Raw genomic sequence first — 6,030 nt, 5'->3', positions numbered from 1 at the left:
CGCCAGGGTCTCCCCCTCTCTCTGGTGGGGGGGGGGGGGAGAGGTGAGTTCTGTTCCATGTGGGTCCTGCCCTGAACCCCTTTTTACATGGAACCAGGACAAGTATTAAAATATTAATTTTTCCCAAAATGATCCATTCACAAAGTCAGCCTTCAAAACCCAGATGTCAAATCTTCCTATCTTCCCTCTTGCTCTGTTTAGTTTGTAGACACTTCCTACAAATACCTGCAAACCCATTTCATGTTTACCTTTGAATCCTCACAAAATACCATTAAAATACCTATAATATAATTAAATCCAATGCTGAGACCACTCATTGTGATGTTGATCAGTATCTAATTCAAACAGGACAGCTACTTTTATCAAAAGTATGCCCAGCAAGTCAGGTAGATGATTCACCATGTTACCACCTATCACCTTTAATAATGTGGTTTTAACATTGCATCTTTCTCAAACTTCATTATCTATTCACCATGCTGTTAATTTGTAAAACTTTTTGTAAGTGAACAGTTTTACACAACTCCAGAACGCAAAGACTAATAGCTGCATTTTTTATGTGATCATTCATACTCTGCTGCACTTTTATTCACAGTTGTCACTTGAGAGATAAAGAAAATCAATGTGACAACAATCATCCTAATACTTATCAACAGACATCAGAAAATAGAATAGAAAACCCACAATGGCATGACTGAACACAAACATGGATATAAAAAGCTTTCTATGGCACCTAAATTACTCTTTGTATGATGTTTAGGCTCCATAATTAAGCCTCTAGCGCAACACACAGTTTTGTTCTGCTGCACATATAAAACGTCAAGCATTCCATAGACAACTTAGAACACAAATGACAACAAATAAAATGAGAGTAGCCCTCAGACTTCACAGATTTTTCCCAATTTATAGAATACACTTTTTTGCAAACAGAAAACTTGAGACTGATAGCTCTAGAATAAAGCTAACTGGTGCACTTTAAAATCATGTTATGTTGCAGTTTTCAAATGGTCTTTTTTGAAAACAGAAAAAGTAAAAAAATTACACGGGAAAAGCATCCAGGAAAAAAAAAATAAAATCCCACTTGCCAACTATGCAGATATTTTCCATAGCACTTGACAGGATTAGCCTCTCCTGAAGAAGAAGAATCAGAAGTATTATGCTACTTGATTCCTTGCAAATAAAACTAGTTAAAACTAGGAAAGTTCAGTAACGAGCATGTGCAAACATTGATTTCTATCACAGCAAAAGCCCTGTAGCAACAAGCAGCAGGTTTCAGCACGGCCTCCACATTACAGTGCCTATAAAACTGTGAGGAGGGATGCTGTGTAGTAAGCCCCTATCAGACCATTCTAGTTATTTTTTGCAAAACTTGCTTCCAGATCTTAGAAACGGGAAAGTAAAGGCATGTATCAGGCTTCTGTTTTTCAATAACAGCCTTAATATTCTCCCTGGCAGAAAGGAGGCCTCTGCAGACACAATTCAATTGCCTAAACACAAGCACCTAAGCAGCGTGATGCATGCAGGATATGCCAAGATACCCACGTAGAGCTTACAGATATGACAGGACCCAAGGGAGATCCTTCTACTTCTGGAACAGATTTGATAGAATGGTAGACAGAAGAGCCCAATGAATCTCCAATGGTACACAGATGTTAACTCAACTGAAACTGTACCCCAAAATTTCTGCTTGAGAAATAAGAAACCTCAGAAAGGCAATTGTTACAACCTAAATGTTGATATTTGACAATTTTGTAGTTTTAGAAGAGGAAAATGGAAAGTAAGTCTAAATTCTCAGAGATCTGCACTTCGTATGGACTTATGCATAGTTCAGCTAAGTATCAAATTGATCAAATTAAAATTATTCAAACAAACCATTTATTATATAACTTCAATTTACGGTAATAAGACCCCCCAAAAGGATTAAAAAATGCTCTTACAGGGTAAAATTTTCAAAGACACATTTGGCATATTAGGTTCCACTTCAAAAAATGACTCAGGAATATCTTTTCATAGGAGTATTTTGATGAGACTTAGATACTTAAGTGGTTGAACTGCTGTATCAACCATCCTAAAATCATCTGCTATCTCACCACTTAGTCTGTCACATTTGCCCTCTGAACAAAACCCTGACTACTACAGCCACATCAATTCAGCACACTACACTTTATTGACTTCCAAATGCTAGAGCTCTAAGCTGAGAGCTGGTGTCATTGCTCCTGAATAATTTTTGTACGTAATATATTTTCTTCTAGGAAGGCATTTATTTTATGTTGCTTAAAAATAGGGAATTATGGAAAAAAAATTTTAACTCAGCAACCGTTACAGGAGACAACTCACAAAAACATACAACATATATTAAGTAAATCTGGCACTCGCTGTTTTCCTACTGGCAGCAATTTATGTTGAAAATGACATAAATTCTGTCACCAGCTGTACAGAAATTCTAAATAAACTCATTTTTGTCCTGCTCTAATGCTGATTTAACAATCAGAAGACTTTTATATTTAAACCAAATGTTTAACTTTTTTATGACAGCTGACTACTTAACCACAATTTCCAGGGCTTAACAGCAGGAGCTAAGTTAACTCATTTCCTTCTGCACTTAACAAGAACTTGGTTGGGAAAAGACTGCCAACACATTGCACTGCTGCAGAAAGAGAAATTCTGCAGCACAGAGAGACCGAGGAATTACACTGATGATAAACTCTTTCAGGAAAAAATCCTCTCTGAAAAAAGCAGAAGATCTGAAGGAGGAACATCAGCATCAAGCACACAGAGTGGATTTTTTATATCTCAGTGCTCTACCAGATGTTAACCCCCAAGGAATCATTCCCATTGGCCAATGCGTACAGGGCTGAGCACAAGAGGGATGGAGCAGTCACGCTGACACTTCCAGCCACAGCAGATACTTCAGCAATTACAACAGTAAGTTTGTGAGAGACTTTTTACTTTCATGGGAATAGAAAAATTCATTCAGACAATTTTATGTTTCTCTGTGGCACCACAAAAACTAGGAGCTGCATTTGGAATGCAATTGTCCCTTAAAAACTAAGTTCTGCTTCCCAATAAACATGTTGTAATTGAACTGTTTACATCACAGTTGTTGTGATTTTGCCTCCAGTAACCAAAAAGACAACTTATACACCAATAATTTGTGTATTCCCTGGTGCTTACTCAGCATACAAGTCACTGGAAGCACACCAGAAAGTCAGCAGGGCCAAAAAAGAAGTACTCCAGAAAAATATAGTCTTAAAGAGTACCAGATGACAAATTGGATTTGAAAGAAAGGTGACAGAAATCACCTGAAGAATTAGAAATCCATCCAAGGTAAACTGGTGGAATGTGTGGCACAGAAAAAATGGGTCTGTGGATAGAATCACAGAATGGTTTGGGTTGGAAAGGAGCTTAAAGATCATCTAGCTGAAACCCTCCTCCCATGGGCAGGGATGCCTCCCAGTAGACCAGGTTGCTGAAAGCCCCATCCAACCTGGCCTCGGACATATCCAGTGTTTGGGCACCTAAACCTCCCCAGGCAACAGTCATGATGTTTAAATGATAAATAATAATGGAAAGTCAGGGCTTCACCATGAATCATAAAACACATGGAGACCACTGACTTGGTTTGCACAATGTATGTGTACTTTCCTAAAGGTTACATTGATGTCCTTCACCAAATGCTCTTAAACAAGGTAAGATTTCATGGCACAAGAAACAAAGTCATCCTATAGATTTAAAGTAGAACTTTCCCACAAGGAATTACTCCCATCTTGACCAGAACTAGAGACATCAGAATAATTACCAGGTTGGAAGCAGGTGCTCTAACAATGAAACACTTCGAGTGTATCCACAAAGATTGTTTGCTTGCCCTGAAGACTTTCAGATCTTGGACTAACAGTAATGTGATCTCCAAAGCTGTCAGCTTCACTGGTGGGATAAGGTACAGAAATGGCACTGCAGAATAATCTTGACTGTAGTGAGGAAGGCACACCTGCATTCTGCTTAACTTTCGGCTTGACCAATACCTCTGACTCTGTAGAGGACTTTGAGGGTTAGCAAGCCAATGGTTCATCCCAGGCAGTAGACATTTCAGGAGCCTGGGGTCGGCACAGGTCCTGTGCAGGACTGGGTGCAGGTGGCACCACTGACACAACAGACTTCACCTCAAACAAAGGTGGTGTCAGTCTACAGAGCACCGTGGAAACTTGTGCCGGAAGAGCCACCTTTCCTTTCACACGTGGGCCTTCAATGCTTCACACATCCCACTCTTCATCATTCTGTGGCTTTCTCCGAAGGAACACAGACACCTTGAGCACAGTGCCATGTTGCAGCATAGGCACCACAGAATATGCAGAGAAATCCTGCTTTAACCATAGTCCTGGGGGTTACCACCATACAGCAAAGAAATCCAGGAAAAAAAACCAACAAAACCTACAAAATCAAAACGCAGCAGTGCACCATGGCAGCTGGAAGCCCAGGGGATTGCAGATGCAGCATTTTTTAACAAGCTTTCAGTTTAAAGAAAAGGAGGTAAAAAAAGGATAAATATGAAGATAATCTAAGGATGAAGAAGTGAGATCAGGCTCCAAGAAGAACGTGGTTCTAACAGCAATATTGCAGATAGAAGCTGAATGCAGCAGAGGTTATGGGTTTTTTTTTTCCATCTTTATTCTGTGCACCAGCATGATGGAAGGACATGTGGCGAGAGCACTCCATATAAGTCCTGAAAAAGCTAAAAAAGGGAAAAATGTACGTTCATGGTTTTTGTAGTGAATAAATATCCAAAGATAGAATAGGCATGTGGACCATCATCCGAAGATAAGAGCCTGAAAATCCTAATACAAAGAGTGGAATGAATTGAAGGAATGTTAGCAATGGGAATCCTTTCAGTTCTCAAGATGATAAAGGAAGTCAAAAATTAGCTCAAATACAATACACCTCTCTTAATATTTCTGCAGAATTCTGTACTGATCCCAGGTATGTCAGTAGCTTACAGAGGGGTCTGTGGGAGTCTGATACTATAAATGTAGAGTTTAAAGGGTTTGTGAGCCTCACAGGATCTTAGCTTAAACCACAAACACAAGACAAATATTCCATGGGGACTCAGCCGTACTCATACTGTACTACAAATTCTAAGAAATCAATGAAAATTCAGCTTGCATATTTCAAACTAGAATACGTCTCTTATTTTCAATGCTTCACTAAGCCTCAAATAAGCACAATTAAGCATAAACCCCTTGGTTTTATGTTTAATTAAGCATAAAACCCCTTGGAACAGAGCAACTGAGAAATAGTAAGAGTGTGTGCTTCAACTGGTTGTTTTTTTTTTTTTTTTTTTTTTTTTTTTTTTTTTTCTGTCAGGCTTTTGTTTTGTTTTTGTTTTCAAAACGTATAGTTCAGTTGGCTTATCTTTTTACATTGTAAGCATGAAAAAACATTACATCTGAATAGGAACTTCCTTAACAGAACTGAAATACATTTTACATTCACTCCTGTGGTTAAAATGCCTTCAACAGGTTGAAAGAATTCAGATAATTTGTTTTAGAAAGAGATAAAGGTCTGACATTTAACCCAACCCCAGGTGCATGTGGTTTCTTAAAAAATGTCAAAAGGTCACATGATCTCAATGTATGAAGCCTGAAAAACAAAGTCTATCTCAGTATCTTCACTGAAATAGTATAAAAGTGTTAGAAATTTTGAATATAGAAAATAGCATTTTAAAAACATCAAACATGATGTGTAAAAGTGTGTTTGCAGCTTACACTGCTGCACTTTACCATAATGAGATTTTAAACTGACTTGAATAACTGAAAAGCTCTAGCATGCTTAAAACTGTAGCTACAAAGCCAAGATCAAGGTTAGGTCTCCATGGCCCCAGTTGAACAAAGAACTTCAGCACAGGGATCGTTTTGCTTCAGTAGAACAATTTGCATATATTAAATTAGTGACTAGCTTAAAGAGAGGAACCAAGGGCTGCTACTAGTTTTCAGGTCCAGAAGAGCTAACCTACCTGCACTTTGCATCTTTCAAGCATTC

At 38.4% G+C, this 6,030-nt stretch overlaps 1 protein-coding gene across 1 annotated transcript in view; it reads right to left on the bottom strand.

Moving 5' to 3' along the window:
• IFT80 (intraflagellar transport 80) overlaps positions 1–6,030 on the bottom strand; it is a 38,256-nt gene that overhangs the window by 29,348 nt on the left and 2,878 nt on the right. The window lies entirely within an intron of this gene.

The sequence above is a fragment of the Merops nubicus genome, unplaced genomic scaffold, assembly GCF_000691845.1.
Source record: "Merops nubicus isolate BGI_N331 unplaced genomic scaffold, ASM69184v1 scaffold19639, whole genome shotgun sequence".
In the NCBI taxonomy this organism is placed as follows: domain Eukaryota; kingdom Metazoa; phylum Chordata; class Aves; order Coraciiformes; family Meropidae; genus Merops; species Merops nubicus.
This window is presented reverse-complemented; position numbering and strand designations above follow the sequence as displayed.